The sequence below is a fragment of the Arachis hypogaea genome, chromosome 16 (assembly GCF_003086295.3).
Source record: "Arachis hypogaea cultivar Tifrunner chromosome 16, arahy.Tifrunner.gnm2.J5K5, whole genome shotgun sequence".
NCBI classification, from domain to species: Eukaryota; Viridiplantae; Streptophyta; class Magnoliopsida; order Fabales; family Fabaceae; genus Arachis; species Arachis hypogaea.
Genome location: NC_092051.1, coordinates 40,126,340 through 40,134,759, shown reverse-complemented (window position 1 = coordinate 40,134,759; position 8,420 = coordinate 40,126,340). Strand labels below are relative to the sequence as shown.

Here is an 8,420-nt window from a genome sequence, read left to right as displayed (position 1 = left end):
CAAGTTAGGGAACTACTCGCTCATTGTAAATGAAGAATTCATAACATAAGAAAGGGAATTAAAGAAAGACATGATAAATAACGATCAAAGGATTAATTAAAAATAAAAAGTAATTCTTGTATTTAATAAATGCTAAAATAATCCAATAGTAAAATTAAGTAAATTAAGGAACATGGAAGAGTAAGAGACAAGTAAAGAAGATGAACTAGAGTGTCGAAGTCTTGATGAGGCAATAACTCTTCTCAATATCCCAATGCAAAAACAATGAAAAATAACGAATCCTAAAAACTATGAATGTGTAGAGAGAAAACCTAGAGAAGAGGAAAACTAGATCTCAAAACTAAAACTATGCGGAATGAATGTTGTTGTTAGTTTCTGCATGTTCTCTGGCTCTAGTCTGCTTTTCTAGGCCAAAAACTGGATCAAAATAAGGCCCGAAATCGCCCCCCAGCGATTCTGCAGATTATGCAGATCGCGCATGTCACGCGGTCGTGTCATCCATGCGGCCGCGTCATTCGGCTTTCTGCTTTGCCACGCGATCGCGTCATCCATGCGGCCGCGTCATTCGTGCTATTCCATGCCGCGCGGTCGCGTAATCCATGCGGCCGCGTCACTTCTCGCTGGTCATCTCCTCAATTCCTTGTGTTCCTTCCATTTTTGCAAGCTTCCTTTCCAATCTCTGACTCATTCATGCCCTATAAAGCCTGAAACACTTAACATACAAATCACGGCATTGAATGGAATAAGAGAGAAATAAAATACATAATTAAAAGTCTCTAGGAAGCAAGTTTTCAATCATGCAATAACTTTAGGAAGGAATTATAAATGCATGCTTATTTAATGAATAAGTGGGTAAGGATCATGATAAAACCACATAAATAAACACAATATAAACCATAAAATAGTGGTTTATCACTATGGCAGCCGAAAATAACAACAATGGTGGAGATGCAAGGAAGGTACTTGGTGACTTTACTGCACTAACTTCTGACTTCTATGGAAGAAGCATCTCAATTCCTGCAATTGGAGCAAACAACTTTGAGCTTAAGCCTCAATTAGTTTCTCTAATGCAGCAGAATTGCAAGTTTCATGGACTTTCATTGGAAGATCCTCATCAGTTCTTAGCTGAATTCTTGCAAATCTGTGACACTGTTAAGACCAATGGGGTTAATCCTGAGGTCTACAAACGTAAACTTTTCCCTTTTGCTATAAGAGACAGAGCTAGGATATGGTTGGACTCACAACCTAAAGAAAGGCTGAACTCTTGGGAAAAGTTGGTCAATGCCTTCTTGGCCAAATTCTTTCCACCTCAAAAGTTGAGCAAGCTTAGAGTGGAAGACCAAACTTTCAAACAGAAGGAAGGTGAATCCCTCTATGAAGCTTGGGAAAGATACAAGTAATTAATTAGAAGGTGTCCTTCTGACATGCTTTCAGAATGCAGCATCTTATGTATATTCTATGATGGTCTGTCTGAATTGTCCAAGATGTCATTGGACCACTCTGCTGGTGGATCTCTTCATCTGAAGAAGACGCCTACAGAAGCCCAGAAACTCATTGAAATGGTTGCAAATAACCAGTTCATGTACACTTCTGAAAGAAATCCTATGAATAATGGGACAACTCAGAAGAAAGGAGTTCTTGTGATTGATACTCTGAATGCCATATTGGCTCAGAACAAAATATTGACTCAGCAAGTCAATATGATTTCTCAGAGTCTGATTGGAATGTGATGAGCGGATAATTTATACGCTTTTTGACATTGTTTTTAGTATGTTTTTAGTAGGATCTAGTTACTTTTAGGGATGTTTTTAATAGATTTTGTGTTAAATTCACATTTCTGGACTTTACTATGAGTTTGTGTGTTTTTCTGTGATTTCAGGTATTTTCTGGCTGAAATTGAGGGACTTAAGCAGAAATCAGATTCAGAGGTTGAAAAAGGACTGCTGATGCTGTTGGATTCTGACCTCCCTGCATTCAAAGTGGATTTTCTGGAGCTATAGAACTCCAAATGGCGCGCTTCCAATTGCGTTGGAAAGTAGACATCCAGGGCTTTCTAGCAATATATAATAGTCCATACTTTGGCCAAGAATAGATGACGTAAACTGGCGTTCAACGCCAGCTTTCTACCCAAATCTGGCGTCCAGCGCCAGAAAAGGATCCAAAACCAGAGTTGAACGCCCAAACTGGCACAAAAACTGGCGTTCAACTCCACAAATGGCCTCTGCACGTGCAACACTTAAGCTCAGCCCAAACACACACCAAGTGGGCCCCGGAAGTGGATTTATACATCAAATACTTACTCATGTAAACCCTAGTAGCTAGTTTATTATAAATAGGACCTCTTACTATTGTATTAGGCATCTTTGGATTACCTTATGATCCTTTGATCACGTTTTAGGGGGCTGGCCATCTCGGCCATGCCTGGACCTTCACTTATGTATTTTCAACGGTAGAGTTTCTACACTCCATAGATTAAGGTATGGAGCTCTGCTGTTCCTCAAAGATTAATGCAAAGTACTACTGTTTTCTATTCAATTCTTCTTATTTCGCTTCTAAGATATCCATTCGCACCCAAGAACGTGATGAAGGTGATGATTATGTGTGACGCTCATCATCCTTCTCCCTTATGAACGCGTGCCTGACAAACACTTCTGTTCTACATGAATTAAGCTAGAATGAATATCTCTTAGATCTCCTAACCAGAATCTTCGTGGCATAAGCTAGAATGATGGCGGCATTCAAGAGAATCCGGAAGGTCTAAACCTTGTCTGTGGTATTCTGAGTAGGATTCAATGATTGAATGACTGTGACGAGCTTCAAACTCGCGATTGTTGGGCGTTAGTGACAGACGCAAAAGGAGGGTGAATCCTATTCCAGCATGATCGAGAACCGACAGATGAATAGCCGTGCCGTGACAGGGTGCGTGAGCATATTATTCACTGAGAGGAGGGGATGTAGCCACTGACAACGGTGATGCCCTTGCATACAGCCAGCCATGGAAAGGAGTAAGACTGATTGGATGAAGATAGCAGGAAAGCAGAGGTTCAGAGGAACGAAAAGCATCTCCATTCGCTTATCTGAAATTCCTACCAATGATTTACATAAGTACCTCTATCCCTATCTTATTATATAATATTCGAAAACACCATTATCACTTTATATCTGCCTGACTGAGATTTACAAGGTGACCATAGCTTGCTTCATACCAACAATCTCCGTGGGATTCGACCCTTACTCACGTAAGGTATTACTTGGACGACCCAGTGCACTTGCTGGTTAGTTGTATCGAAGTTGTGACAATTATGAATTAAGATCAGAGCACCAAGCTTTGAAGCCATTACCAGGATTTGTTCGAGCCTGGAGATCACAATTTCGTGCACCAAGTTTTTGGCGCCGTTGCCGGGGATTGTTCGAGTTTGGACAACTGACGGTTCATCTTGTTGCTCAGATTAGGTAATTTTCTTTTTGTTTTCTTTTCAAAAAATTTTCAAAAATATTTTCAAAAATCTCTCATCTGTTTTCGAAAAAAATAAAAATGTTTTCAAAAATTTTATTCAAGATTTTTAAGAATGAATTCTAGTGTTTCATGAAGCATGTTGAAGCCTGACTGGCTGTAAAGCCATGTCTCAATTCTTATACTCAAGAGAAGAGCTTCTTTATCTTTCTTAGCCAATTGGCTGTTGAATGTAAGGAATGTCAGGCGTGTCATGTCTGAGTTACATACTAAAGCTTGGCTGGCTATTAAGCCATGCCTGACCCTTTGATTGGAGCTTTAGAGCATAAGATTCCTGGAATTCATATTAAAAATTTTGAATCCTTATTTTTCCTTTTTTTAAAATGTTTTTTGAAAAATATAAAATAAAAATCCAAAAAAATTTAGAAAATCACAAAAATAAAAAATATTTCATGTTCTTGTTTGAGTCTTGAGTCATATCATAAGTTTGGTGTCAATTGCATGTGCATCTTGCATTTTTTGAAAATTTCATGCATTCATGGTGTTCTTCATGATCTTCAAGTTGTTCTTGGTAAGTCTTCTTGTTTGATCTTGATGATTTTTTGTTTTGTGTCTTTTCATGTTTATCATATGCATTCTTGAATTCTTAGTGCGTAAGCATTAAAGAATTCTAAGTTTGGTGTCTTGCATGTTTTCTTTGCATTAAAATTTTTTCAAAATTGTGTCTATGATGTTCATCTTGACATTCATGGTGTTCTTGGTGTTCATCTTGACATTCATAGCATTCTTGCATGCATTCATTGTTTTGATCTAAAAATTTCATGCATTGCATAATTTTCATGTTTTCACAAAAATTTCAAAAATCAAAAAAATATCTTTCCCTTTTTCTCTCATCAAATTCGAAAATTTGAGTTGAATTTTTCAAAAATTTTTAAAATCAAATTGTTTCTTGAGTCAAATCAAATTTTCAATTTGAAAATCTTATCTTTTTCAAAATCTTTTTCAAAAATCAAATTTTTTTTCAAAATTCTTAGTTATTTTTGAAAATTCCAAAAATATTTTTCAAAAATCTTTTTCTTATTTTTATATCAAATTTTCGAAAATAACATAATCAATTAATGTTTTGATTCAAAAATTTGAAGTTTGTTACTTGCTTGTTAAGAAAGATTCAAACTTTAAGTTCTAGAATCATATCTTGTGATTTCTTGTGAATCAAGTCATTAATTGAGATTTTAAAAATCAAATCTTTTTCAAAACTAATTTCTATCATATCTTTTCAAAAATATCTTCTTATCTTATCTTTTTCAAAAATATCTTTTCTAACTTCCTAACTTCTTATCTTTTCAAAATTTGTTTCAACTAACTAACTAACTTTTTGTTTGTTTCTTAACTTTTTCAAAACTACCTAACTAACTCTCTCTCTCTAATTTTCGAAAATATCTTCCCTCTTTTTCAAAAATTTCTTTTAATTAACTAATTATTCTTATTTTTATTTTTGATTTTAAAAATTTTCGAAAAATACTAACATTTTTCAAAAACTATTTTCAAAAATCACAAACTCTTTTTCAAAAATTATTTTCGAAAATTCTCCCTCCCCCATCTTATTCTATTTATTCATTCATATCCTAACATCTCATCTCACATCTCTGCCATCCTCACAGTTGTGTTTCTTCTATTATATTACATTCTTTGTCTCCCCCTCTTCTTCTACTCACACAGGGATCCCTATACTGTGGTATAAAGGATCTCTATTATTATTATTATTTTTCTGTGCCTTCTTCTTTGTCATATGAGCAGGAGCAAGGATAAGAACATTCTTGTGGAAGCAGATCCAGAACCTGAAAGGACTCTGAAGAGAAAATTAAGAGAAGCTAAAATACAACAATCCAGAGATAACCTTTCAGAAATTTTCGAACAGGAAGAGGAGATGGCAGCCAAAAATAATAATAATGTAAGGAAGATGCTTGGTGACTTTACTGCACCTAATTCCAATTTACATGGAAGAAGCATCTCCATTCCTGCTATTGGAGCAAACAACTTTGAGCTAAAACCTCAATTAGTTTCTCTGATGCAGCAGAACTGCAAGTTTCATGGACTTCCATCTGAAGATCCTTTTCAGTTCTTAACTGAATTCTTGCAGATATGTGATACTGTTAAGACTAATGGAGTAGATCCTGAAGTCTACAGGCTCATGCTTTTCCCTTTTGCTGTAAGAGACAGAGCTAGATTATGGTTGGATTCTCAACCCAAAGACAGCCTGAACTCTTGGGATAAGCTGGTCACAGCTTTCTTAGCCAAGTACTTTCCTCCTCAAAAGCTGAGCAAGCTTAGAGCTGATGTTCAAACCTTCAGACAGAAAGAAGGTGAATCCCTCTATGAAGCTTGGGAAAGATACAAACAGTTGACCAAAAAGTGTCCTTCTGACATGCTTTCAGAATGGACCATCCTGGATATATTCTATGATGGTTTATCTGAGCTATCAAAGATGTCACTGGATACTTCTGCAGGTGGATCCATTCACCTAAAGAAAACGCCTGCAGAAGCTCAAGAACTCATTGACATGGTTGCTAATAACCAGTTCATGTACACTTCTAAAAGGAATCCTATGAGTAATGGGACGCCTATGAAGAAGGGAGTTCTTGAAGTTGATACTCTGAATGCCATATTGGCTCAGAATAAAATATTGACTCAGCAAGTCAATATGATCTCTCAGAGTCTGCATGGAATGCAAGCTGCATCCAACAGTACTCAAGAGGCTTCTTATGAAGAAGAAGCTTATGATCCTGAGAACCCTGCAATAGCAGATGTGAATTATTTAGGTGAACCTTATGGAAACACCTATAACTCATCATGGAGAAATCATCCAAATCTCTCATGGAAGGATCAAAAGCCTCAACAAGGCTTTAATAATGGTGGAAGAAACAGGTTTAGCAATAGCAAGCCTTTTCCATCATCCACTCAGCAACAGACAGAGAACTCTGAACAAAATACTTCTAATTTAGCAAACTTAGTCTCTGATCTATCTAAGGCCACTGTAAGTTTCATGAATGAAACAAGATCTTCCATTAGAAATCTGGAAGCACAAGTGGGCCAGCTGAGTAAAAGGATCACTGAAATCCCTCCTAGTACTCTCCCAAGCAATACAGAAGAGAATCTAAAAGGAGAGTGCAAGGCCATTGACATAAGCGCCATGGCCGAACCTATGAGGAGAGGAGAGGACGTGAATCCCAAGGAGGAAGACCTCCTGGGACGTCCAGTGGTCAATAAGGAGCTTCCCTCTGAGGAACCAAAGGACTCTGAGGCTCATCTAGAGACCATAGAGATTCCATTGAACCTCCTTATGCCCTTCATGAGCTCTGATGAGTATTCCTCTTCTGAAGAGAATGAGGATGTTACTGAAGAGCAAACTGCCAAGTTTCTTGGTGCAATCATGAAGCTGAATGCCAAACTATTTGGCATTGATACTTGGGAAGTTGAACCTCCCTTGTTCATCAATGAACTAAGTGATCTAGATCAACTGATATTGCCTCAGAAGAGACAGGATCTTGGAAAGTTCATAATACCCTGCACCATAGGCACCATGGTCTTTAAGGCTCTGTGTGACCTTGGTTCAGGAATAAACCTCATGCCCCTCTCTGTAATAGAGAAACTGGGAATCTATGGGGTGCAAGCTGCTAAAATCTCATTAGAGATGGCAAACAGCTCTAGAAAACAGGCTTATGGACAAGTAGAGGACATGTTAGTAAAGGTTGAAGGCCTTTACATCCCTGCTGATTTCATAGTCCTGGATACTGGAAAGGAAAAGGATGAATCCATCATCCTAGGAAGACCTTTCCTGGCCACAGCAAGAGCTGTGATTGATGTTGACAGAGGTGAAATATTCCTTCAATGGAATGAGAACTCCCTTGTATTTAAAACTCAAGGATCTCCCTCTGCAACCATGGGGAGGAAGCAGAAAAAGCTTCTCTCCAAGCAGAGTCAACCAGAGCCCCCACAGTCAAACTCTAAGTTTGGTGTTGGGAGGCCACAACCAAACTCTAAGTTTGGTGTTGAACTCCCATATCCAAACTCTAAGTTTGGTGTTGGAGAGTCTCAATAAAGCTCTGCACATCTGTGAGGCTCCATAAGAGCCCACTGTCAAGCTATTGACATTAAAGAAGCGCTTGTTAGTAGGCAACCCAATGTTTATCTAATTCTTATTTTTATTGTTTTTTATGTTTTCTTAGGTTCATGATCATGTGGAGTCACAAAATAAACAAAAAATTCAAAAACGGAATCAAAAACAGCAGAAGAAAAATCACACCCTGGAGGAGCATCTGTCTGGCGTTCAAACGCCAGAACAGAGCATAGTTCTGGTGCTGAACGCCCATAATGGGAGCATCCTGGCGCTGAACGCCCAGAACAAGCATGGTTCTGGCGTTCAACGCCAGAAATGGCAGCAAATGGGCGTTGAACGCCCAAAATGGGCACCAACCTGGCGCTGAACGCCCAGAGTTGTGTGCAAGGGCATTTTGCATGCCTAAATTGGTGCAGGGATGTAAATGCCTTGACACCTCAAGATCTGTGGACCTCACAGGATCACCTCAGGATCTGTGGACCCCACAGGATCCCCACCTACCTCCACTCACTCTCTTCTCTCTTCTCAATCATCCTCTATTCCCAATAAACACTCTTCCCTATTAACTCTTTACCACTCACATCCAAACACCCACTTTCCTTCAAAATTCAACATCTCTTTCCCACCCAATCCCACCCATATGGCCGAATACACATCTCCCTCCATCTCCTCCATATCTTCTTCTTAGTCTTCTATTCTTTCTTCTTTTGCTCGAGGGCGAGCAACATTCTAAGTTTGGTGTGGTAAAAAGCATAGCTTTTTTGTTTTTTTCCATAACCATTGATGGCACCTAAGGCCAGAGAAGCCTCTAGAAAGAGGAAAGGGAAGACAAAAGCTTCCATCAAGGGT

At 38.3% G+C, this 8,420-nt stretch overlaps 2 non-coding genes across 2 annotated transcripts; both read right to left on the bottom strand.

Moving 5' to 3' along the window:
* Positions 1–1,322: 1,322 nt before the first annotated feature.
* On the bottom strand, positions 1,323–1,430 carry LOC112761679 (small nucleolar RNA R71). Its single transcript, XR_003182062.1, has one exon. It is a non-coding gene; the product is annotated as a small nucleolar RNA R71 (small nucleolar RNA).
* A 4,347-nt stretch (positions 1,431–5,777) lies between these two features.
* On the bottom strand, positions 5,778–5,885 carry LOC112760893 (small nucleolar RNA R71). Its single transcript, XR_003181308.1, has one exon. It is a non-coding gene; the product is annotated as a small nucleolar RNA R71 (small nucleolar RNA).
* Positions 5,886–8,420: the final 2,535 nt, after the last annotated feature.